Here is a 26,895-nt window from a genome sequence, read left to right as displayed (position 1 = left end):
GAGCGAACCTGCTTCTGGGTTTTAGGGACAGGGGTGTCTAGAATGGTCTGGATTCGATCAGGGGTGAGTTTCCTTCCATCTTTGGACAGAAGGTGGCCTAGGTAAGTGACCTGGGGTAGGCAGAATTGCAACTTCTTCTTGGAGACCTTGTGGCCATTTTCCGCAAGGAAGTGCAAGAGTTGAATGGTGGCGGTAACCGCTAGAGGGGTGGTGTCGGCTGCCAAAAGGATGTCATCGACATATTGTACCAACACCACCCCGTCGGGTAACCGGACTTGGTCTAGTTGCCTTTTGAGGGCCTGGCTGTAGATGCTAGGGCTCTCCGTGTAGCCTTGAGGGGCTCGGCAAAACCTATATGAGCGGGATTTTAGGGTAAAGCCGAAGAGATATCGGCTGTCTGGGTGGATGGGGATGGAGAAGAATGCGTTCTTGAGGTCGATGACGGAAAAGGTGGTGGCAGTGGATGGAATCAAGGTCAGGATGGTGGTGATGTCTGAGACCACAGGGTACTGGGGTACCACCACTTTGTTGATCTCTCGGAGGTCGATGATGAAACGGTATGCTTTCTCATCTCCCTCTCCCTGCTTCTTGATAATGGGCAAGATAGGGCTGTTGCAGACGTTGCTAACCACTTCCTCTACCACTCCTGCGTCTATCAGTGACTGGATAATCATTACCAATGCCTTCTCGCCCTCTGGCGATATCCGATATTGTGGGAGTTTTGGGAGTGTTGCGTCTGGTCGGACAGTAATGTGCACTGGGTCAATTAACATACGCCCTACGTCCGAATCCGCTTTGGCCCACAGATACGGAGGTAGGGTGTCAAGCAGGGACGCGTCGACGTCGGTGATGGAAAACATGTGTCGGGGGGAACAATGTTTAAGCAGAACGGGGTTGTCGTAAAGAAACACTCGAACTCCATCTTGAGAACACCTAATCGTCGCTCGGAAGTGTTTCAGTAAGTCAAGTCCCATAATGGCGTCAGGGCTATTGGAGGAAAGCAGGAACGTGGTGTCGGTGGTGTTGTTTTCTACGTCAAAGAGAATCGGGGCAGACAAAGGGTTGGTGGAGGGCGTTCCATCGAAACCTGTCGATGTTATGAGTGAGCCAGACAAGGGTGCCCTTGGAATCAGTCGTTTAGATAACGCACTACGTGTTGCGCCAGTGTCTACCAGAAATGGAGACTTGGTACCCAGGACCTTAGCAGTGACATAAGGGCCCTGCTGGTCAACATAGAGCTCGACTGGATCCCTCCCTCGCCCTTGGCTGTCCTATGCAAAGGTGTGAGTGTCGTCATAGTCAGATTGTTGATATTGGTTCTGTCTGGGTCGATCGAACGTATTCGGTCTGCTTGATCTGTCATTAGTCGCGTCATTTGGGGGCCCTCGTTGTGGTCCCTTAGGTCTCGGTCCGTTTGCTACATCCCTGGGGTCTCTGTTCCTGATCATTTCCAGGAGAACTGGGCACTGGGATTTCCAATGGCCAGTCCCTTTGCAGAAAGCGCACTGGTCATCTCTAAGGTCTGTGCGTCCACTGTAGGGAGTCAGAGTGCGGTCCTGGGGAAATGCAGTCTTAGGGACGTTTGTCTGGTAGTTTCCCCGGTATTGGTCTCGTCCTATAGTCACCCCTTGCAGTTTAGCAATCATCACCCTCTCTTTTAAGTCTTTCTTCTTTTTCTCTGTCGCCCTATCGTTTTCATTTTTCTGATGCTCATAATATTGGGCCATTTGGAGAATCGCTGTAGGTTTGGAGGCTGCCCAACTACTCTCGCTGGCCTGTAGTTTCTGGGAGATGTCCAATGATAGGCCCTTAACATAATTCTGGACAAACAGATGGTGTCCGGTTGCAGTGGTCATGTCCTGGCCGCTGTAATCGGAGAACACCGTTTCAAACCGGGAGAAGTATTCCGATACATCCTCCTGGGGTTTTTGGCGACAGGCTGTTACTATCGACCAGTCCACTTTCTTTTCTGGGATTAGGGTTTTTAATTTCTCTACAATTTTATCTGGGAGGTCTAGAATGGATTTCAACGGCTTTTGTCCTGGTCCCCGTTGTTTGTCCAAGTCATCGAGTTGTGGCCAGGTATGTCCGAACAGCTCAAGGTGGTCGACTTTCCGGATTTGCTTCCACACATCAGCTGGTAGACATAACCCGAAGAACAAGTCGATGTCAGCCAGGGTCATGATAGTTGAACCCAGGGCTGTACCCAATTCAGTATAGAAGGCAGTGGGGTTTTTACGTAGGTCGGGTAGAGATTTCCGGAATGTCAGTATCTCTTGCCGGTCCCATGGCTGGTAGACCCAGTTGTATACTACCCTTCCCTTCGCATCTTGGTTGTTTGCATCATCGTGAGTCCCTGTACCCCGAGGAGGAACCCAGTAAGGGGCAGCCTCACGTATCGGCATCATGGTGTTAGATTGCTCGGTTGGTGGTTCGGTCACTACGGGGGCCGCGGATTTAGCTCCCGGCTTTCGTTCAGTGAGGTGGCGGAAAACCTCAAGCGTACGCGTAAGGAGGTCCGACACATCACACTCGCCCTCATCCCCGATATCGACCTTCCGGTACAGAGCCCTTAGGCTCTCGGGACCTTTGTCTCGATATCGGTCCTCGTATGTATTCAAGACATGATAACACAGTCGTACGGTAAAATGTCGTCTGTGACTCCCTGTATACGAGCTGAACATATCTGTGATGTACTCTTCATCATCCTTCCTTTCTACCAGTGTCCTTGCTATTTTGTCGATCCCCGCTCGCTCATCTTTGTCTAGCCTGTTTGTTCTTGCAAGGCCAGCCCCTCGAGTCTCATGCTCGTCTAACGTTGTCGTTGATGCGGGTTTTAATACAAGGGGTTCGGCTGGCACAGAGGCCATTGGGGCCGACGCTGCGGCGGTACCTTCGTTTGTACCTGGGGGTGGCGCGTGCTGCGCCAAGGGCCGAGAAGGGGCGTATGGAGGGGGCATTTAGATGATAGGAGGACCTAACAGCAGGTCCTCATTGGCTTGTCGTTTCGAGGGTAAATCAGGGTAGAGCATGGAGGGGGTTCTAACCGGACACTGGCTTGGCGTTTCCCTTTCTAGTTTCTGTTTAGCTTTCTCTCTTTCCTCTATCTCCTTTTTTAGTTTCTGAGCAGCTAGGTGGGCTGCTTTTTGCAGCTCTTTTTCCAACCTACTCTCAGTTTTCTTTTTACGCTGTTCAGTTTCTTTTCGCCACATGCCGAAGCTATCAAGCATAGTGGGTGTTGTCTTGTTTTTACCTAGGGCAGTTTCTAGCATTTTTATTTTATCATCATCGAAGGATCCTGTCAGGGGCCATTGACTTTCTTGACCCTGTTTTGTATATTTATGCCATAGTTTACTATAGGCAATAGCGGTCAATCCATGCTTCATGAACATGTCCTTATTAGGGGTGCCTTCCAGTGGGGCTGGATGGTCCATCTCTAATAAGCGGTCCGGGCTAAACAGGCTACTAATCAGTGGGGAGAAGACAGACATGACGGCTCGTAACGAGGGACTAAAAAGTCAGCACTGCCTATCTTATCACTAGGTGCAAAGACTAGACAGAATATTTCTATTCTACGTTGTTTGCAGGCAGTGAATACCTCATGGATCACAATAACCAAAGACCGACAAATAACAATGGGGAGAATGAGTAGGTCCGCAAAGATCTGCGTTACCTACCTTTTTCACTATCTGCAAAAAGGGTGGTCTCTTCCCTGTTTGCAGACAGGGAATCTCCAGGTAACAATAATTTTGCGAACAACAGTTCAGTTTCAAGCAATTATAGGGTGGGGGTGAAAAAAATAAGCACGGCTGCTACCCTACCTATCCTCCACTGCTTGCAAAGGGAGAGACCTTTGTTTCTCCGTTTGCGGACAGTGAATCCCTCATAGATCAAGATAACAAAAGACCGACAAATAACAATGGGGAGAATGAGTAGGTCCGCAAAGATCTGCGTTACCTACCCTTTTCACTATCTGCAAAAAGGGTGGTCTCTTCCCTGTTTGCAGACAGGGAATCTCCAGGAAACAATAGTTTGTGAACAACAGCTCAGTTTCAGGTGACTATTGAGTGGGGGAGAAAAATAAGCACGGTTGTCTGCCCTACCTATCCTCCACTGCTTGCAAAGAGAGAGCCTGTTGTTTCTCCGTTTGCAGACAGTGAATCTCCAAATAAACAAAAAGAGCAATACTAGTATTTAACAATCAAGCAATTTTTTCGCAATTTGTCGTGGTAACACGACCTTACCCGGACCGCATGGACAGTTTCCTGACTTCCGAATCCAGCGCCCGATCGTCCTCTCTTCTTCGTTATCCTCGCGGCACTCCTGATGGTTCCCAGTCAGGACCGTAGATCACTCGAGAGAGGTCTGTTCGGAACCAGTGAAGTTCGGATGATCGGCTGTCAGACGAGGGTCTATCGGACAGACGCGTTCCCGATCGTTGCAGTCGTTCACTTTGTCGTCAGGACCTCTCCCACTGGATCCATGGGTCGCTGATGGGCCCCACGCTTGGGACGCCAATTGTGGAAAAATTCAAACTGGGGGGCACTACCAACCAGAATATAAGATCCTTAATTATTGCCCGGCGATGTCGCCTCTTGAACCCACAAAGAAGTTAAACTATTGAAGAGGCAGGCGCTGGAGACTGGAAGGCAGGAAACAAGGTTTTTATTCGCTCCGGAGGAGAACACAACGAAAACGGACAGAAGGTATCGTTCTGAGGTGCTCTAACCGCATCCCGGAGGCCTGGCCTCTTATACACGAGTTTATCTCTTTATTACATGTAACACATTCTCGTTGATACTTTGATGTACGGAAAGACATCCTCAGAATCCCCCTTCCCAGCCCGTTCCCATGCAAGGCTACAGTGGAAGTCCCCGCCCCGTTCACAACAGGTGATGATCATTGCGCAGCTGGGTATTCCGCCGATTCACGGAGTGTGCGGGTTTCGATCGGATCTCGTGGGATGGGGGGGCTTTGATCATCTCGGGGGTCCTTTGAGGAGGGAAGCTTCCTATTGTATGGGGAGGGGCAAGAGATTGGTATCGGCAGAGCTAGGTGTCGGCCTGGGAACGGGGAAGACAGACGGGCACACGGGGAAAAGGGGTTTGCATCAAAAGGGCCGGAGGTCACGACGGGGAAGCAGGGAGATGTCGCGCTGGGAACAGGATGAGGGCCTGGGGCAGAGCAGCGCCGAAGAGGGGTTTATGACTCAAGGCAGGTGCAAGCAGGGGGGGGGGGGTTGCCAGCGAAGTTAGGAGAGAGAGAGAGAGACGCGCTGGCTCTCGGCGAGAGCAGGGAAGCCATGGTGTCCAAAATGGCGGCTGTTTTACGCGCACAAAAGGTTTAAGGAGAGCAAGAGGGCGCCGATAATGTTGACGGTTTTCAGCCTAACTTTTAACACCTAGGCGATGCAAGATCGGGGCTGGAGATGTGTCATGCAGCTTTGGTTCGACGGAGCGGCAAGTGTGCGATGCAAGGTCGTGCATTGTCATCCAGGAGACTGTTTATGAGGGGGCTTGTGATGCAAAGTCCTGCATCGAGGATGCTTTGCATACCCGATGGTTCCAAAGAAGTTGTGGAGCAGGCAATGCAAAGTCGAGCCTCATCGTCGAAGATGCTGTCGCCGAGGGGCTTGTGATGCGAAGGCCTGAGTCAGAGATGCATTTCACAGTAGCAGTTTTTCCGATAAGTCTGCGAGCGCGATGCCAAGTCCTTACGATGGGAGAGTCCTTTCAATAGAAGCAGGGTGTCTGTTCTGTTCTGGGTTGCGCCGTGCAGCATAGGATATAATTTCTGCTAGAGCCACAGATGGGCTGGCAGAGCACCTTCAGACCCAATTCCAAGGGTACCACTTCACAGGGTAAGACTAACAGTTGCAGAGTCCAGGTACCCTTGGAGTCACTCTGGTGGTCCTGGTATACAACCTTTACCACGCATTTTTTACCACGCACTACCATTACAACGCGGTTTTTACCACGCATACCATTACAACGCATTGCGCTGGGGGGCGCTCTAGGATAGGGAATAGGTTAATTTACTATCCAATAACCTTCCCTAGTGTCCACGGGGACTGGAGTTGGAATAGTAAATTAAACTATTCACTATCCAGCACCCCAAAGCGCTATGCGTTGTAATGGTATGCGTGGTAAAAACCGCGTTGTAATGGTATGCGTGGTAAAAGTATGCGTTGTAACGTCATACATCCGTGGTCCTGCATACAAGTTGGAGGCCCAGTACTTCTCACCCAGGCAAGAGGGCAGCAGCTCAGCACAGCAGGGTAGCAGCCCTTTATAGCATTAGTCCAGCAGAGTGGAAGTCCTTTCAGCCACATGGAAGTCCTTTTTCCTTGCAGAGTCTTACACTGGTCCAGAAGGGTACTGAAGAGTTGGTGTCTGAGGTCCAATGTTTTAACCTGGTGCCTTCTTTGAAGTGGGAGAAACTTCTAAAAAAAATTCACTTCGAAGGGCTCAGGTTTCGTGTCTCCCCAGTCCTGGCCCCAGACTAATTACTGGGGATATGCCGACCTTAGTGTGAAGCCAGTGTCTATTCAGATGTAGGTGGGACTGCACTCACCTCCACCCTGCTATCCTGTCAGTGATGGCCCATCAAGGCACATCGACATTCTCTACTGTATGTGGCTGTCTGTTAGAAATACACAAAGACCAACTGGCAACTACATCTAGTCATGTGACCCAGAGACAGGTTGTAGGCACTAAATGGTTAAGGCAGGAAAATTATAATTTTCTAAAAATGGCCCTTTCAAAAGTGTAACTTAAAATCCAAGTTTACCATAAAAGAGTATTTTTCATTACATTTCAGAAGACATCAAACCTGACCAGTTTCCCATTTGGAAGTTACTTTTATTAAATGTAATAAGATAACCCAACAGTTATTCGATGGGAGAGGTGGGCCTAGTAATAGTGAAAAACAAATTTATGTTTTTGCACTATCAGGACATGTAAAATTCTAAAACTACATATGCTATTATTTAAAAAAAACTGTACCCTGCTTTGTGGGCTATTTGGTGTCTAACTTAGGGGTGACTTATTTGTATTAAAAAGCAAGATTTAGGCCTGGCAAAAAGGTTGATTCTGCCAGGTCGCAATGGCAGGCCTGAGGCAGATTTGCAAGGCTACATAAGTGGGTGGCAGAACAAGTGCTGCAGGCCGACTAGTAGCATTTAATATACATGCCCTGGGTAAAACTTTCCTTGGGACGTATAAGTAAATTAAATATGCCTATTCGGGATAAGCTAATGTTACCATGTTTTAAGGAGGGAGCACACACACGTTAGCACTGGTTATAAGTGGTAAAATGCACAAAGTCCTAAGACCAATCAAAAAGAGATCAGAAACATATGAAGGAGTAAGGAAAAACGTTTGGGGAGTACCTAAGGCTGACAGGGCTAACAACTCGGGGGGGAAAAACTTAGCAGTGAAAAAAATATTGAAAAAATCTCTGTTTTTTCTACATGAATATTTAAGCAGTTTATGTTTCAGAAATATTGTACCATAGAACCTAATCAGTTTCATGCTATTACGCTTACACCGCCTGACCCAAAATTCCAATTGGATACACCAGGCAGATCCTGATCCCTTAAAGTGAATTCCACTTGACCCAATTTAATCTTATAGTGTATATTGCACCTCCTCAAGCCTAACCCAGTAACATATCTCCCTCCTGATCAAAATGTATTCCTGTTAAATGCAACTATTATTATCGAAATTAATCCCATAATATCCATCTCACCTGATCTAGTTCTCCTTAATTTATTTTCTTTCACTAGATTCCTTAGATCTTAACTGGCCATACTCTGGATCAAAGTATAAATATTGTTCTTGATCCGTGAAACCCTTTAGAGGGTTGTGATAATGTGAATTCCAAAGGGGGCCAATAACACTCTGTTCTCACATCTCCACACAGGGCTATGAAGGAGAGCCTGGATCTCAGGGGAAGAAAGGATCCAAAGGAGTTAAGGTAAAGGCTGCTGTCTTACCTCTCAGATTTATTTAATCATTTTGCAATATTGATCACCTGCTCAAGTGGGAATACATAATCCTCAGATCTTCTACTACTGTACCAGCACCATGGGTAGTGGTAGAACTAGAACAATGTTTAATATCTTCCAAATTCCACATTTATTATCTTAATTTAACATAACCTATATACCATAACATGAATGCTATCTATTGTGACAGATCAAAAGGAAAAAGATGCGTAACTAAAGAAATTTGCTGAGACAAAGCAAGGCTTTATGATTTTCTTGATATGGTTTCGGTCAAGACCCAGTTTGGAAATCATCATGTTTTCTATAACCTTCACTACTCACTCCTTCTCTGAAAAGGAATTGATACCACAATGTGGTTCACAATGGGATGTTTTGGGATACTCTCTAAATCAAACACAATGCCTTTATTATGTTTATGTCTGTCTTGTTGTAGTTTTAGACGTCCCTAGCACTCTGGTAAAATCAGTAGATACTGTCATATTCACAAATACCAAGTCCATCCACCCAAATATACAAATTTCAGACCCCACTGCACTCACAATCTACTCAATGTAAACGTATATGTGTACACTCCACAGAATTAAAAAACAATAGACTCTCGATCCACACACCCTTCAACCTCCAACATAAACTCCATACCATGTTCATCCAAGTAAAACATACTAAACTAAGGCTGTACTTTAACACTTTTCTATGCACTCAATATGAAATATGCTGAGCACACACCATTCAGCATAATGTTACAAATTTAGAAGTATTCAGTTGTGGAACAACCTCTTGATGAGAAGATTCTTTCTATTACCTCTATTGCTGATATCCCTATACGAATGAAGTTTGCAGAAGTGAACATACGATCCTTTTCACTATCTGAATGAAACCTTCTTAATCAGCTCAGCAACAACCCGAACAATGGTCTTGGACTGTTTCAGAAATTGCTGTTGAGAATGAAACATATCTTATGTTGGCCAGAAACAGGTGTCCCCAGTGTGCTTCAATGATTCTTTGATGGCCATACTCTTTAAGACTAGAAGAAACTACATTAAGATCAGCATCAGTGATAAAAACAAAAACCTCACCAGTCTGGCAGGAGGGAGAATCTTATTTTCAGTTTGAAGAGATATTTTCGGACCGGTGTATTCCACTTACTAAGGATATCCACTTTCCCCTGAGTAGATGATTGACTTCCGGAAGCTTCTGGACCTCTGAGCCATAGATCTAGTTGCATCATAGAATGAAAATGCCCGGGGCTTTACCACTTGTCCCTTCAGAAGGAATCATTGGACATTATCATCCTGTCAAACAAGCCAATTATTCTTTGATGTACTTTGGTGTAATCTGAAGTATGTCTGCACAATAGGCCTTATACATAACTGTATCCTAGGTTATCTGCTCATTAAATGACCTGAGCATGGTTGTCAGTCACATGTATAAGCATGATGCCACATTTATTTCTTAGAAACTGACTATTGTACACTAGCTATTGTAGAACATAATTTGACTGCATGTACAAAGTAGCCTATTTCTCTATCTGAATCAATCTCTGAGCTCTTCTTCACACTGATGGACTGTGCTGCACTTGGACACGCTTCTTGCTTTTCAAGGATGAGCTCAGGTGCATTGAGGACAGAGTTGCAACACAATGAAATTGTACAGTTTTCACATGCCACCATCCTGCTTTTGAGTGATCAACAAGTTGACCTCTGGCATATTACTGCTGATTTCAGAAAAGTGGTTAGTTTGGATGATTTGGATTATTGTCTAGCGAACACTTGTAATTCATGCAGTTTGTGGCTCGCATGGTCCATCAGAGATGGCTTGCTTTTTGTTTTTTTATTAACTTAAATCACAAGCCATACATCATCATACCCTATCTCATTGGGTGGGTTGCTTCCTACTGCACCATGCTAAGTACGTTTTTTTTCCATGGTTGAGTCACTTCCCAAATGATGTTTGTAATCCTTTGCTGATTTGCTCAGGGTTTATTGCTCACAGGAAATAACACTTTAAATATATTTTATGGCAAGAAAATAAGAACTCTATTAAAAAAGCGTTTTGCTTTTTATTTATGATGGAGTCAGGCTCAGCTGCGTCTTATTTAAGGTTTGTTATGAAGCAACAGTTGTTTTAAAATGATGTATATTCATTTTGATTTTATTGGATTTTAGTATTTTGTTGTTGTGGTGGCTTTGTCACTAACCTGTTTTAAGTCTTTCCTACTGGACAGCTAAAGCTGTCTAGTTCCAAGGGACCTATTATGAACTTGCAGTGGGCTCACAGTCTGCCCATTGCTTACCATTAGTTGGCTTTGTTTTCACTCTCATTTGCTTGCTTCTTTAGGGGTGTGTTAAATTCATGTGATCTGATTTCACGTATTTACACAAAATATCAGCAAAATGATGCAAAATTACATGTAATTATGCAAAATGCAAACGTCATTTTGCGCTATGTTTTAGTTGAAAATGCATCACACATTTAACAAGAGAACCGTGAACAACAGCTGCTTTGCCCTGTGTTTGGTTGTTTCTGTGCGTTATCTGTAACTTTTTACCGCAAATGGCATGTGTGCTGTGAATTGTTACAGCAAATAGACATAATTATACAAGGTAGCAGAATTGTGTAATTGTGGGCATTTCACATAACACGTAATTCAAAACATTGCATGAATTATGTGACGTAATTTAAATTTTGCCTCGGCCTACTGCTAATTTAATGGAGTGCTTTCTTCTTCTTGTATTTGTTCCTTCCTCGAAGCATAGCTTCTTTACAAATCTTTTTTGACTGACTGACTTGTATTCCTCCACTGCTTCAAATTAGGGAACTACTTTTTTCATTTTATTTAGCATTCCATGAGAGTAGATGCATTTCTGTCTCTCTTTCCCATGTGTGGTGCTTGTCTCCTTTCGCACACCGTGTTGTTTTCAACCCCTACAAGCTCGAACAGGAACAGGGATATTTTTTAAGGGTTGGTGAAGAGCCTATTTTATGGGCTGTTTTTGCTTTGTCCTCTAAAGACCACATATTACATGACAGCATAGGTATTGAAAGACAAAACCTTTCATGGTCCTGAGGAAAGAGCTGGATGCTGCACTCATTTGAAGTTTGAGGCAGAAGGTGTACTGCTCCCTTGGTTGCTACAGAGGACTAAATGGATGAATCCTGTGGAGAGCAAATTTGACCTTTGCAAGCTTTTCAATTTACATATTGATATGCCTTTATTCTAGTTACATTTTGTTGAAAGTTTCCTAGGTGAACTTATTTGAAAAATAAATCACACTATAAAGACTAAATACATTAACTTCAGTGTAAATCTTTGAGACACCATAAGATATGTGTTTTCCTCGAGGATTTTTTAAATGTTTTATCTTTTACTGAAAAAATAAATACTTCATTGGCAAACACTAACAAAGTTAACAGCATAGTAGAAAGATGCATTTGCCCCAATAACAAATAGATCAAGCATATATATTCTCAAGAAAATTGTGAAATACAGATATAAACAACATAGACAAAATGTAATTTCTCACAAGCCAAGTTTATATTATTTATATTGATTATATGTACTAATGTGCTGCAAATGGTTACCTGCTTGTAGTTGAGTACTGAGACTCAGCCAACACGAGTTTTGCCTAGAGATTTTTCAAGTTGATTGAATAGTTCATTAGGTTCCAGGTCGGATTACAAAGTACTTAGGATTCTAATAGGAGCGTTAAGTAGTGCCCGGGTTCGGTGGGTATCAGTCCAGTAATGGATTTATATATTTAGACGGTCGCAATAATGATAATCATGTTTATCATCAGTAAAGATAATCAAGTTAATTCCCTGGTTTGCCTAACTTGACAGCATGGGACTTCTGGGCACAGCAATCTCTTTTCTAGGTGCGGCCATTTGAAAAACAAATACCAATGCCAACTATTGAACATAGTATTGAATCTACTATACAGTTAATATTTCCTAGGTGCAAGGGCTTAAACCTAATCAGATGCATTTCCAAACCAATTAAAAAACCTCTATACAGAATAGGGTATCACAGGACAGAAAGATATACAGCCAGATTCATCAAACAAAAATCCGCTCGCAAAGTGCCAGATTCTGAGAATCTGGCCCTTTGCGAGCGGTATTTTTGCATTTGGGATGCATCATCCCAAATGCAAAAATCGCTAATTAAGAATTTGCTAAATTGCGATTCTTTGCATTTAAGGAATCTCAAATTGAGATTCCTTAAATGCAATGCATGAAAGTGAAAAAAATAGCGAATTCGCTATTAGGGCACGCAAATTACCATGAAGTACAACTTCATGGTAATTTGCAAAAACTTTGAAAAATGCACTAAAGTGCATTTTTCAAAGTTTCATGTTGCGCACACACATGCCCTAAGGGCATGTGTGTGCGTGACATATGTGCACACATCCTTTCAGGGGTGCAACAGGGTGTCCTTTGGACACCCCTGTACCCTTGAAATCGCAATCTCAATTTGCGAATCGCTAATTGCGATTAGCAAATTGAGATTGTCTTCCCATTCATTCCTATGGGCCTAGAGTCATTCCTTAATTGCGAGTCGCAATTTGCGAGTCGCAATTAAGGAATTATTAGAAATCGCTATTATTTTAGTGATTTCTTGATGCATAGCATTTTGCTATTCCTTAATAGCGATTCGGTATTTTTCGCTATTAAGGATTAGCAAAATGTGTTCTTGATGAATCTGGGGGTTAGCCTTTAGCCCTTCTTCTTTCAGTAGCAAAGCTAACAACTCTGCTCTTACATTCATGTGATACCTATTGATTTTGCCAATCCTATTTACTTTTTGTAATTAAGTGCCGTACTACTCACAAATTCATTTTATTATTTATGTCTTTAAATCTGTTCTTTGTACATTGGTTTATCAAATGACACAACTATTTTATATTAATAATAGGAACCTGATAAGTTATTTTCCAGCTTTAGGTGGGTTCCTCTCGTGTCTGTTCTGTGAAAGATTTTTGTGCTGGATAACCTAAGCTTTCTTTTTTTTTTCTTTTTCTTTTTAAAACCTTTATTGTGTCAATGCGTTCTCATACAGGCATTACATCATATAGATAAGCAATCAATTATTACATTTGTAACATAAATCATAATAATCTGATTACAGTGTGCAGGTACAGGACGTGCTTATTTAGTGGTCACTTCAGTTATCCTTTCAATAAAGGCTAGCCCAGAATCATTAACATCGTCACTTGTACACAAGTATCATTATCGTGCCCTGCCATTGTATGCCAAACCCTGTCATTTACAAGTGTAGTCAAGGGCTAACCTCTGGGGAGGGGATCTGTAGTGGAGGGTCACATATGCTTCCGCGGAATCCGTTCCATTTACACCATATTCTAGTCCATTTTTTGGGACAGCCCCTGTGCGTGTATACCGCCCTCTCTGCCACCATCGCCATATCCATGTCTCGTTCCCACTGTGGATGTGTAGGTGTTAGCACGGAGCCCCAGTTTTTTGCTATGTTTCGCTTCGGAATTGTCATCCCCAACGTGGCCCAGTTCTGTAAGGCTAGGTATAAATCGGTGGTTTGCCAGATATTGAGAAGACAACACCTGGGCTTACAAGGAACTTCTGCCCCTCCCACCTCTGAAATTATCACCAGGACTCTGGACCAATATCGATTTACTATAGGGCATTCCCATATTATATGGTAAAATTTTCCAATACCTCCACATCCTCTAAGGCAAAGGTGATTTGGTGTGTGTCCCAGCTTAAGTATCGTAGTGCGAGGATAATATATTCGGTGCAATACTTTCAGTTGAACGAGTTTAAGTCAGGATGGAATTGCCGCCTCTCGGGCCGATGCTAGGGCGTCCATCCAATCAGATTCAGCAATATCACCCAAGTACTTCTCCCATTTGCCCTTCAGTGTGATCAGTGGGTCTGGTTGATTATTGACCAATTTCTGGTATGTGTAGGAGGTAGCCTTTTTATCCGTGTAGCACGTGAGGAGCCTATCCTCCAGAGGGGAGGATTCCACCAATGTGGTCTCTGGGGGAAGTGCACTTTGTAATGCGTGTCGTATCTGTATGTAGCGGAACCGTTCTGATTCTTACATCTTATACCTCCTTTTGCCCATAGATCACCTATTTTGGAGATGCCTATTAGGTCCCACTCTCTGAAGCCCTTCGTATTTGCCAGTATACGCAGTTTTCTCGTGTCCCAGAGGGGAGTGGCTTGTGTCAACACCACCTCCCATCCCAAGGCCCTCTGCGCGGTATGCCATATTTTAATCGTGTGTGCGGTTGGCCCTGTAAGTCCCTTATAGTTCCCGGTGGTATAAAGCGCCTTCATCAGTCGGTCTGCCGGTATGAGGCTCCGGTCCAGCCTATATGCAGGTTCGTCCTGTGGGGCGTGCAACCATTGGTTTATTATTGTCAGTTGTGATGCCCAGTAGTAGAGTTGGATATTCGGCAGGGCAATACCGCCGTTGTACCAACTTCGGACCAGTTTGTGTTGCGCTATTCGGGGGGTTTACCGTCCCACAGTAAGGCTGTCACCTCTGCCTCAATCGATTTAAAATACCTAGAGGGGACCGGGAATGGGGTGTTTTGTAGGGCATATAAGAATCTTGGAAGGGCTAGCATTTTGAACAGCGCAGCTCTGCCCAGGAGCGTCAGCGGGAGGGATCTCCAGTGTTTTACGTCCGCTCTGAGACAGTCCAGGGGCCTCATTAGATTTTCCTCCATGAAGATGGATTCTGATGGGGTGACATATATCCCTAAGTACTTGAAACCCCGGGTCACGATCTGCAGTTTGCATCCTGTCGGTAGTTTGGGTGTAGGACCGTGTAATACGTAGAGTAGGGATTTCGTCCAGTTGATAGTGTATCCGGATACTTTCCCGTATGCAGTGAAAATATCTAGTAGGAACACTAATGATCTCGCCGGGGATGTTAAATACACAAGTACGTCATCCGCATATAGCGAAATTTGATCTTCCCATTCCTCCTCCCATCTCATTCCATGAATGGAAATGTCCTGCCTGATCCATGCAGCCAATGGTTCCAGCACCAGGGCGAAGAGCAGCGGCGACAGTGGGCATCCCTGTCTGGTACCCCTTCCTAGTTTGAATTCTCTCGATATTCTTCTGTTTGCTACTACTTGTGCGATGGGTTCCGTATATAAAAGCTGTACCCATGCGCAGAATTTCGTGCCAAGGCCCATCTTCCGAAGGACCGCAAAGAGGAATGGCCATTCCACTAGATCGAAGGCCATCATGGCGTCCAAGGAAAGGATGACTGCATCTTTTTGTATCGCTGATGTACGGGCTAGAACGGCCTGTACTCGCCGTAGATTGAGGGAGGTGTTACATCCCGGCATGCCACCTGATTGGTCCGGGTGAATCAAGTCCTTAAGGTGTGGCAGTAGTATGAGTGCCAGCGCTTTGGCTAGTTTTTTGGCTTCCGCATTCATTAATGATATTGGGCGGTAAGAGGCTGATAGATGTGTAGGTTTGCCAGGTTTGTGCACCGCCACTATTGTGGCTATACGTTGATCTTGCGACAGCATGCCACCCTCTAGGCATTCATTGTACATGTGAAGTAAGTTCTTCCCTAGCTTCCGGGGAAAGCGTAGGCATCCTTATGTCTTGCAGGAAAAGTGTATTATCCTCTATTGTGGCTGTCGCCTGTGGTGTGTATATTGTTTCAAAATGTGTAGCTAACTGTTCGACAATAAGTTCTGGGTCTGCTGTGAGAGTACCATCATTCAGACAAATTTGGGCTATCCATCTACTTGCCTTTTCGCGTTTTTCTATTCATGCCAGTATGTTCCCTGTTTTGTCCCCCAATTCGTAAATTCTATGAAAGGTATCTGTACATTTGGCCCTTGCTGTTTCCCATGCATAAGCCCTAAATTCTTGACTAGCCAGTGCCACGGCATGTGCCGTAACTGCAGTGGGGTCTGCGGCGTGTGCTTTTTCAGCTTGTTGGGTGGCCTCCTCTAGGTCTTTTATGGTCTCCTGTTGTATACGTTTGTGTCTCGTGATTGTCAAGATGGCCTGCCCCTTATAACTGTTTTATATGCCTCCCATATTGTGCAGGGGGACTGAATTGACTGAACGTTTTCTGCAAAGTATTGTGTGGTGGATTTGACTAGGTCCCTTGCGATCTTGTCATTTTTTAGGAATCCAGCATAAAGCGGATAGATCCTCCTTCTGCCAGGAATACAGGCGGTGTAAAGGAGTTGGACCGGAGAATGATCTGATATACCCCTCGGTAGATGCTCTACTTGTTTCACTTTCTCAGGCGTGATACCCAGTGTTAATATGTAATCTATTCAGGAGAGACTGCCGTGTGCACCAGAGAGAAATGTGTATTGATGGTCTGTTGGGTGCGTAAGTCGGCAAATATCAGTCATTCCCATTGCGTGTATGAAATCTAGCAGGGCATGATTAGAGCGGTTAGCTTCCCTGGTCGGATGGCGGTCAATGGTTGGATCTATCACTGTATTAAAGTCCCCGCTCATTATCAGATCTCCCTCTGGCAGGTCCAGCAGGATCCTCCCGAGGTATTGAAGTGCTTGCTGGTGTAGTGTAGGGGGAACGTAAACCGAGAGCACATGATATAACCTCCCTTCCCACTGCCCAGTTAAAACCGCAAATCGTCCTTGCGCATCAGCCCAAGTGTTCTTAATCATGAATGGGGAGCTCTTGTGTACTAGGATCCCCACCCCTCTGGAGCCAGTTGTGAACTCTGCGTGAGCTACCATTTTAAAACCCCATCTATCTAGTGCCTTGCATGTTGTTCCTGTCAAATGCGTTTCTTGGATTAGGACAATTGAGGCCCCCTTGTGTTTTAGGTACTGTAGGACCAGCCCATGTTTAATCTTGTGGCCCAATCCGTTCACATTCCACGATATTATGGAAAAGGGGGGGCCCGGCTGAAGTGGTAACTGAGTGTTTGTCTCCTGACCTTCAGGTGGTGTCATGTCTTGCATGGTATGTATATCTTATAGTTAGCAAATACAGTTGCTACTTGCTGTACATGATCTGCCCTGTATGTACACAGATTATGTGATTGACACGTAAACTTGTACTTTGAGATAATGTAACATATTAAACGTAAACCTTGGAAAAGTTGCTTCAAGAAAACTTGGCCCCTAGTCGTAAACTTCGCCCTCCCCCCCTCAGATCTGCCACTATTCTTATTCCTAACTGTTGATTATGTCTTCCGAGAAGCAGTTGTGATCATCTGAAGGAAACAGGCATTGTTCAGTATAGACCAGAGCAAATTGAAACTTAATGCTATCAAAACCCCCGACCCCCCACCCTGCCTCCCTGCCCGGCGGATACAGAATCAACTATCACCCTCAACTGAGCAGAGTGCTTGTTCCCCAGACACAAATGTCATACTTGCGTGGGTGAGACTACCGTGAATGTCATAGCCTCTCTCCCCCTATCAATGTCAATGCAGTGCTGCAACTTTACTTTAGATCCTACCTGTAGGAGTCTTCGTTACTTGCCTTCGTGTCATGTCCCTACACGACTCATTGTAAGGAAGGTCCACGTAATAGTACCCCCCACCCTGCGCTCACCAGCCAATCCTGGGCCGTGTCCATATCATAGTGACCTTCTGCAGCGTTGCTAGGTGCGGCCGTCCGCTAGGTCCTTAAGTCTTATCGGTCAAAGTCAGAGTGTCTCTTCCGTGATGCGGTGTGTTGTGGGCTTCTGCCTTGTCCATCATCGGCTATTATGTCTTGCGTCTCTGTTCCTGGGTTTTCCTGTTTGTCGCCATCCCTCCAGCCAGTCTTGCGCATCTCTGGGCAATTCAAAGAACCAAGTTTTTCCATCCGCCTCAACACGTAACTTCGCTGGGAAAAGCATTGAGTATTTGAGTACTCTGGAGCGAAGTTCCCTTTTTACTTCCGTGAAAGTCCGTCTCTGTTGTGCCACCGCTGCCGTGTAGTCTGGATAGAAAGTGACCTCTGCGTTATCAACTTTTATTGGAGGAGCCACTTGAGCTGTTTGCAGGATGGCATCCCGGTCGCCAAAATGGAAGATCCTCGCCAAGATTGGACGTGGCGGCGCCCCCGGCTTCGGTTTCCCCCTTGGCACCCGGTGGGCACGTTCCTCTGAGAAGTAATTTGACAGGCCCTTCGGCTGTAGCTTGGTGTGGATTAAATCTTCTACGAACAGGTCGAGCACTGTGCCCCCTGTTGTTTCCGGTACACCCACCAGGCGTACGTTATTGTGCGTGATCGACCTTCCTGTTCGTCAAGTTTCGCCTTTAATAGCAGGTTGTCATCTTCCAGTTTCTGTATTCTGTGCGTCAGGGCCGCCGTGTCGTCAGTGAGTCCTGACATAGTTTTCTCCACCTCTAATAATCGATCCGACAACTTGGAGAAGTCCGCCCTTATCAGGGAGATATCGGTGAAGATAGTGCCCATTGAGGTTTGCATTGTGTGCAACGCCGCCATGGCGTCTTTCAGGGTGATCTGTTCAGGGTCGCCAGGTGAGTTGGTTGTCTGGGATGATGTGCGTGGCGTATCCGGTCGATTGACCATTCTGGGCCTCTTTTACGTAGGCATATTTCTCCAAGCGTGGAAGCTATTACACCCTGGGCCCCCTGCCAGCCATGGCACCTAATTTGCAGTGGATACACACCCCGTTAAATTCTGTGAGGACAGGAAAGGTGGTCCGCTAGTTAATCGTTCCCAGATATGTTGCACCGTATGATCTTTGGTGGCTTCCAGAATGTGTGTGCGGGCCCGTGTGGCACTGGGTTGTTCCAGATCAGCGGTCTATGGTACTTCCAGCTCCTATCTCTCAATCGCGGAATTGTTCACCCTAGCGCCTGCTACGGTCATGAGATTGCGCCAGATGGTATCGCTCAGTGCCACCCAGGGTATGGTCCTGAAGATGTCTATTGATGTCCGTGCGGCGTGTGGGGCAGGTGAGCAGATTGGCGTGTTCGGCGGCAGTATCAGAGAGGCCGATGGTTACAGGATTATGCCGCCATTTTATGCCGCCATACCGCGGCGTCCCCCGTCCCCAGTCTCTCCCCGGTAACGTCGGACCTTCACTCCAAGCCCCCTCGCTGCCCCCTACTACAGTCACCAGTACCACGTAGTCGGATGATGTCCTGTGCCTGTACTCGCATACGCATTAATTATCCGGTCGTCTGCACTCTTTTCCCCGGAGCAGTTCTTGTCGGTCCATCTATATGTCTCCCAGGGCCCTGTTCCTGGAGATGCCCATGAATGTCCCTTGCTGCGTGTGGGCCAAGTGTGCAGGCTGGTATGTTTGGCGGCGGTATCGGAGAGGCCGGTGGTTGCCGGATTATGCCGCCATCTTGTGCCGCCGTACGGCGGCGTCCTCAGTTCTCCGTACCTGCCTGGTAATGTTGGGCGTTCACTCAGAGCCCCCTCGCTTCCTCCTACAGAAGTCACAAGTATCTTGATTACGGGTGAGGTCTTTTGCCAGTACTCACGTCTGATTTAGTCTCGGCTGCCCACACTCATTACCCAGGAGCAATTTTTGCGGGGTCATCTCTATGACGGGCCGTTGTTAAAATTTTAGTCCCCGACTTCCGTAGCGCTGTCAGGCCTCCGGGCGCACCGCCTCGTATCAAGTCGAGTTTTAGGAGCCTGGAGTTGCGGATTAATTCATCAGGAACCGGAAGACCTCCCGTTTTTTCTGAGCTGTAACAGCGTCTGCTGAGGTCAGGATCATTGTGGGGATTGTCGGGGAAGGTGCCCTTCAGTCACGGAGCTCTGCTAGAACATGGCCATCTTTCTCGGCCGGTAGCCACGCCCCCCAACCTAAGCTTTCTTGATGAATTGTATTGAGCTGCAGGATTCAGCATGTAGCCATGGGCATTTTGCCAAAATGCCTTATAAATGATGCAGATAATTTTCAGTTTGTCCAGGTCTAGACTGAAACCCATTGGAGTGCTTTTAAAGTGGTCTAGGCGTAGTTGTGTCTCTTCAAGTTGAAAGCCAGGCTTCTGCACTTATGATAGATTTTTGGGCAGACCATATGTACCTCAATGTAATGCATCAGTACACTGATCAATTCCATTCTGTAGCCTGTTTGAAATAGGTTGCTGGTTGAAGGGGGTTGAACCCTACTCAAGCAAAAGTCGCAATCCTTGCCACGGTGAACTACAAAAAGTCACTAAATGAACCTATGCTTATCCCTCTGGTAGCTTGGCACAAAAACAGTCAGGCTTAACTTAGCGGCAATGTGTAATGTTATACAGCACTTAAGCAGTAATAAAGTGTCAAGAAAACACTAGAAATATCACACCCCAAGTGTAGAAAAATTAAGTAAATTTAAAACAATTATTTGCCACCAAAATGACAAAAATGCAATTAGTAGAATCAGAGTTATGAATTGTTAATGTTTAAAGTGTAGAATAGCAACTTAAAATCAAAGTGCAAATGCCGACATCTGGTCGTCCAAGACCTGGGCAATGATGAAAGTTATTGGTGACCACGATGGAACCTGGTTCGGATACACGAAGTGGAATGGGTGCAGTCTCCACTTATCTTTGGACTTAGAAGAATTTTTCAAGAAAACTGTCTGAGAATGTTTATGTCCAGCAGGGCCAGGCAGCAAGCGGTGTCTGAGGAGAAGGTGTCATCATCTTGGAGCCTCTGGATGAAGTTGAGATGAAGATGTCTGAGTTTGTACCTGGTCTCTCATATAGAATTCAAAATACCTAGCAGGAAAAAGTTGTAGGCTTTAGCCGATGAGAGCTCCACAAGACCAGATACCCCTTCTGCGAGGAGCGGCTGAACAGGATTTGGTGCTGCAGAGAAGAATGTATCCTGTCTTGGATAGCCCATCTTAGGAACACCTAGTTCCTCTGTTGTGTGACTGACAGCTTCTCCTAGCATTGTATCCCAGGACATAGGCTGCAGGCACCAAATGATTTCAATAAGTAAATGCCTACTTTCTAAAAGTGCAAATAGAACAATTGATGGACGGAATGCTGAACCAAGTCAAACACTCTCCCCTAGTCAGAGATCTGGGCCTGATTCAATACTTTTTTGCTCACCACTCCGTTCCAGTTTGGACCCAGGAAATATTCATTTCAGTCTTGACCCTGATCCCTATGGGAAGAGTTCAGCCCAAACTGCCAGTCCACGTCTTTCTAAAAGTGGCATCTTCAGAATTGTGACTTACAATGCAACTTTACCATTACAGAGGCTTTGAAATTGCAAATCCTTTGACACAAAACATTATATTTTCACCTGCTCCTAAACAAATGTTATCACTTATCAAACGTGAAAAGTTAATCCAATATTATTCCATGGGAGAAGTAGGCCTCATAGTAGTGAAAAACAAGTGTGCAAGTTTCTCACTACCAGGGCATGTAAAACTTCAAAGTATATGTCCAGTTTCCTAATTAGAATGCATCTTGCCCTATGTGGTGTCTAGGGCCTACCTTAAGGGTGAATTATTTGTATTAAAAAGGGAGTACTAGGCCTGCCAAGGTTTTATTTTCCAAGTCCAATTGGCAGTTTACAACTGCAACATTAACAAGATGGTGGGTGGGGGCTCTAGGGAAATTTAAAAGACCGGGCATAGACACACTCCCTATGAATTCTGTAGCAAACACATGAGTGTCTATGGGTCTGAGTGAAACCCAACCGAATACCTTATATGATGCAATTTGAGCAACTCAACAAAGTGAAGAACAGAAAAATTACATTTAACTAGTCCTGACATATCCCTAGAGAATAAGGATACCCATCAGTCACCACTCGATACCGCCCTTCATCATTTGGGACTCCTAAAGGACCTTCCTTTCTGTGAGCGTTAGGTGATATATGAGGACTGAATGGAATGTCCTTCATCAACATATAGCCCACCGTACGGTCCGTGTGATGTTAACTAATTGTCTCTATTCGTGGGTGACTTAATTGCAGTGCATGTGAATGTGAAGAAAAGTGTATTAAAATTGGGTGATGGAGCAACACATATTTTATTATTCATGTGTTTGTTACAAGTTTACAACTGCATACATGGTGCAATGTCATGCCTGGGATATGTCTTATGGGTTAACTTAAGTGGGTGGCACAATAAGTGCTACATGCCCACTAGTAGCATTGAAACTACCAGCCCTGGTTATATGGTAAACCACTTTACTTGGGACATATAAGTAAATTAAATATGCCAATCAGGTGTAAGCCAATATTGCCATGTTTTAGGGAGTGAGCACAAGCAGTTTAGCACTGCTTAGCAGTGGTAAAGTGCACAGATTCCTAAGGCCATAACAAATAAATTCAGCAAAAATAGGAGGGTAATAGGCTAAATGTTTGGGGACAGACCATCTTCAGGCTAACAGATCTAAAAAGAAAGAAAAGTTGAACGTTGTTCCCTTTGACTATTCCATTTACTTGTTCTGAAAGCAATAAGTCTACAATACTGCATTGAAAGTGTCTTCCATATTTTTGACATGTGGTGATGGGTGAGGAGCTGGCCCAAAAGTAGGCGTGGTTAAAAAGGGTCCCATTTCTTCTTCACCACCTCTATTTTCCCTGATCCAATTGTAAGTGTTGTTCAAAATTCTAAAATGATCTGATTTCCAGGTTCATTCCCATATCTCAGGTGTGCTTGGGAACTTAGGTAATGTTGTTCCATGTTCTGAGATACTGGTCTCATTTAAATGTTGAAAAACAGTTGCAGCGTGCTTGAACCTAGATAAAGGCTCTTTTGAACTCAGTGTTTATCAGATTTAATGCGACCTGATCTAACTTCCTAAGTTCTGATTTTATTTTGAGAAAGAAATGTCTGTTTTACCGCTGTCACTAGCCATGTAATTTACCATCTCCTGAATAATCTACAGTTTTCCCAAAAAAATTGATCAAAATGTACCTACAAAAAGGCCAGACGGGTGTCGAGGTTCAGTGATGTGTAGACCACAGACTCAGATGATAACCCATCTCATTACCTATCCAGTAAACTAAAATCTGTACTAAGAGCTCAGGCTCCTCTGAAGACTGCAAGGGTGAAAAGGAGGAAGGTCTACAGAGAGTCAAAACTCGTCTTCAGCATCTCACATACTGGACCCCTGCAGGGCACAATGACGGAATAGTTATTGGAATAAGCTACTCAGGGGCATATTTACAAGGAAATGTTGGAGCGCAGAGCTGCACCAAATTTGCCAGTGCCGTGATCCTGCATGTCAAAAAATGCAGGGATGCACGGTATTAAAAATAATACAGTGCACCCCTGTGTTTTTCCTACTGCTAAAAATTAGCAGCCTGGTACCAACGCAGGCACCCTTGCACCACATTGCATGGGTGCCTGCATTGCAGAGAAGGATTGTTTTTGTGCAGGAATTTGTCCCTACCTGCACATAGACAATGAATAATAATGAATTGTTACTTATATATGTGCTGTATTCTGCAGCACATATAGAAATAGCAAATCGTCATGATTTAATGAGTGTTTATGCGCAGGAAGGGACACCTTTCGGCACTTAAACAAAAATGAATGGTGTACTGTTCTTTCTATGTGTGTTGCAGAATGAGGACAGTATTTCTCCTCGTTGTGCTAATCTAACACCTGCTACTGCATGGCACTGCCTCTGATTTGGTTACCTTGTATAACGGACAAGGGACGCCAGGACTTTGATCCGTTGCGTCCCCCAATTTTTGGCATATCCAGCCATTTACCAACCGATTGAGTAGCGGCCATATCCTGATCTGACACGACTGATTACCAAGTTGGATAATAAGCGTTGTAGTTCAGCATTATACATCAATATATAAATCGTCTGATTTTGTTTCAAAAAGTTCCGGTTACATCTTGACCTTTGTGATTAATTTCTTCTACGGACAAAAAGTGCTTAGAATTCGAATGTATACACTTCCGTCCCATTTGTTCTAATATAAATAATTTTGGACCTTTTGTCTGGAAGTTTAATATCGAAATATAATGAAATCTCGCAACCATATAATTGTAGTTCGTAACTAAGGATATTATACAGGAAATATACCTTAAGTCTATATCAACGTGGTAGCTTAACATATGGTAACTGTCTTTTACTAGATGTACTAAGAAATAGGATCTTACACTACAACATTCATCTATATTACAGTGTCTATATTGCCCGTTTCTAAAACGAATAAAATTTGTGGCTCCTGAAGAAGGCGTCTTCTGTACGTCGAAACGCGCGTCGAATAGGAATAATATAATGCCACTATTTGTTTAAATGTTTTTAATATATTAATTGTATATTGTGGTTGTTCCTTTAAACAACGTTTTTAATTTTGAATTTATGTTTATTATAAACCTTTTTATGAAAGAATGTTTTGTATATGAAGGGCGAATTAAAAAATGTATGTTTTAATAACCTTCTTGTTTTTCTGATTGTTCCCCTTAAGTTCCTTGTCAATGAGATTTATTTCATTTTTTACAATGCCTAGGACGTTACACACATAAACTGCCTCAGATTTACACATCCTGGTAAACCTGGGGTAGCATCAAAATGCGATGGGTGTTGTGGTGGAACGCCCACAGCAACACCCATTGCATGCCACTCTCATGCAAAGTGATGCATGTGAATAGGCCTTATATGCAAGGTGGCTTTAAGCCACTAAAAGTGGCTCATCGACGCTATCAGGGCCGGACTGACTACCGGGCAGTTTGGAATGCTGCTGAGCTTGGGGCTGATTTCGTTCATGGAGACCTGCCTGTGCTAAACGAAATTCGTTTTGCTTTAATTATTTCGAAGTACACTCAGGTCTCCATGAACGAAATCTGCCCCCACCACAGTGAAATAAGCCCCCAGCGCGGCAGCATTCCAAACGGCCCAGTAGTCAGTCCGGCCCTGGACACTTTGTAAAATCAGAGGAGGGCATAGCGCGACCAGAACATCGCTAAAAGTGACGTTCAGGTGGTTATATCCCTTGTAAATATACTCCTTGGTTTCTTGAATATTACTGGTTGAACCCTGTGACCCTACAAAATAAGGCCCAGATTGCAGCATAATTTTTAAAGTATGAGAAGGATAACAGGAAAGGAGAATGGGGGAAGGTAATGCTCACTGTCTAAGGCAGAGGTCTTCAAACTTTTGGATGCCAAGACCCCCCTGTCAACATTTTCAAGCGTAAGGACCTCCTCCTGACAAAAATTTCTAAACCTCTAGGTTATGAGGAAGGTGAGGACCAAATTATGCGACAGGCTTGACTAAATTGTGTGAGTAGAAAATGTAAATAATGTTCTGTGATGCGTATTTTGGGGTAGTATTGCTTTATTATTTAGAATTTTTTTAAACACAGTAATACTGAGGAAAGATTTTACCCCATCAGTACCAGTTTATAACCAAAATACAGCAATTAACATCAGAAAGATGTCTAGTCAACCTCTGTGAAGGGCCTCCCAATCCGCAGGAATACGCGCTGCCACATTAGAAGCTCACCTGGCCATGGCCGAGAGCAGCAAGGGTGCATTCAAACCGTGGCGGTCTTGTGCAGAGTTAAGCAGTTTACCCATGCCCCTTTCCTCTCATCCCCTTCCTTCCATCCCTCTCTTCTTTCCTCTCCGAACCCAGGCTCCCTCTCTCACATTGCAGGCAGATGGTTATTAGCCCCAGGACACCTTTTGGTAACAGTAGCACAAGACAAATGTAAATAATAGGCAAAAGCAGGGGATCCATTAGACCCGAACTTCGGGGGGTGGGAGGGGGGTTAACACTCCCAGCCAGGGCTTGTCCAAGCACTGGTCGCACACGGTACAACAGTCTTTCCACCTTCTCCATGAATTCCCTCACTACCACTCACCAACAATACACCTCATCTCTCTATAGCACCTGTCTGACAAACATTTCATTTTTTTTATAGCGCTACTCATAGTTTACTCGCACTCAGTTCTGTGATGTGCATGGTACATCTTCTTCGTACCAGGCACTTTAACCTTCTGCACTGTGTGGGTGACAAGAGTGCCCATGTGACTGCACGGTGAGCAATGCAACAGTGTGAGAGTAGGGTAAAAGGAGTGACTGCAGGGTGAGTGAGGTGACCATATGAATTTGGGTTCGGCTGTAAGTGCAGAGTGGGACGAATTAGTGCATGGTTAGTGATGGCCTTGTTTGAGTGAGCTACAGATTGAGCAGTAAGGGGGGGACAGGTGAGTGAAGTGTCACATGAGTGCAGGGTGAGAAGTGTGCTCGTGTGACTGCAGGGTGAGGTACAGAGTGAACAATGCAAGCACATTTTTAGTGCAGAGTGAGCACTGTGAGAGCAGGGTGAGAAGATGAATGTTGTGAGTGCATGGTGATCAGTAGGAGTGCATTGTGATCACTGTGAGTACATTATGATCGCTATGAGTGCAGGGTGAGTGGGTGAATGTTGTGAGTGCATTGTGATCAGTGTGAGTGCATTGTGATCAGTGTGAGTGCATTGTGATCAGTGTGAGTGCATTGTGATCAGTGTGAGTGCATTATGATCACTGTGAGTGCATTGTGATCAGTGTGAGTGCATTATGATCACTGTGAGTGCAGGGTGAGCGGGTGAATGGTGTGAGTGCATGGTGATCAGTGTGAGTGAATTGTGATTACGGTAAGTGTAGGGTGAGCGGGTGAATGGTGTGAGTGCATGGTGATCAGTGTGAGTGCATTGTGATCACTGTGAGTACATTATGATCACTGTGAGGGCAGGGTGAGTGGGTGAATGTTGTGAGTGCATGGTGATCAGTGTGAGTGCATTGTGATCAGTGTGAGTGCATTGTGATCAGTGTGAGTGCATTATGATCACTGTGAGTGCATTGTGATCAGTGTGAGTGCATTATGATCACTGTGAGTGCAGGGTGAGCGGGTGAATGGTGTGAGTGCATGGTGATCAGTGTGAGTGAATTGTGATCAGTGTGAGTGCATTGTGATCACTGTGAGTACATTATGATCAGTGTGAGTG

Source organism: Lissotriton helveticus, chromosome 1_1, assembly GCF_964261635.1.
Source record: "Lissotriton helveticus chromosome 1_1, aLisHel1.1, whole genome shotgun sequence".
NCBI classification, from domain to species: Eukaryota; Metazoa; Chordata; class Amphibia; order Caudata; family Salamandridae; genus Lissotriton; species Lissotriton helveticus.
This window is presented reverse-complemented; position numbering follows the sequence as displayed.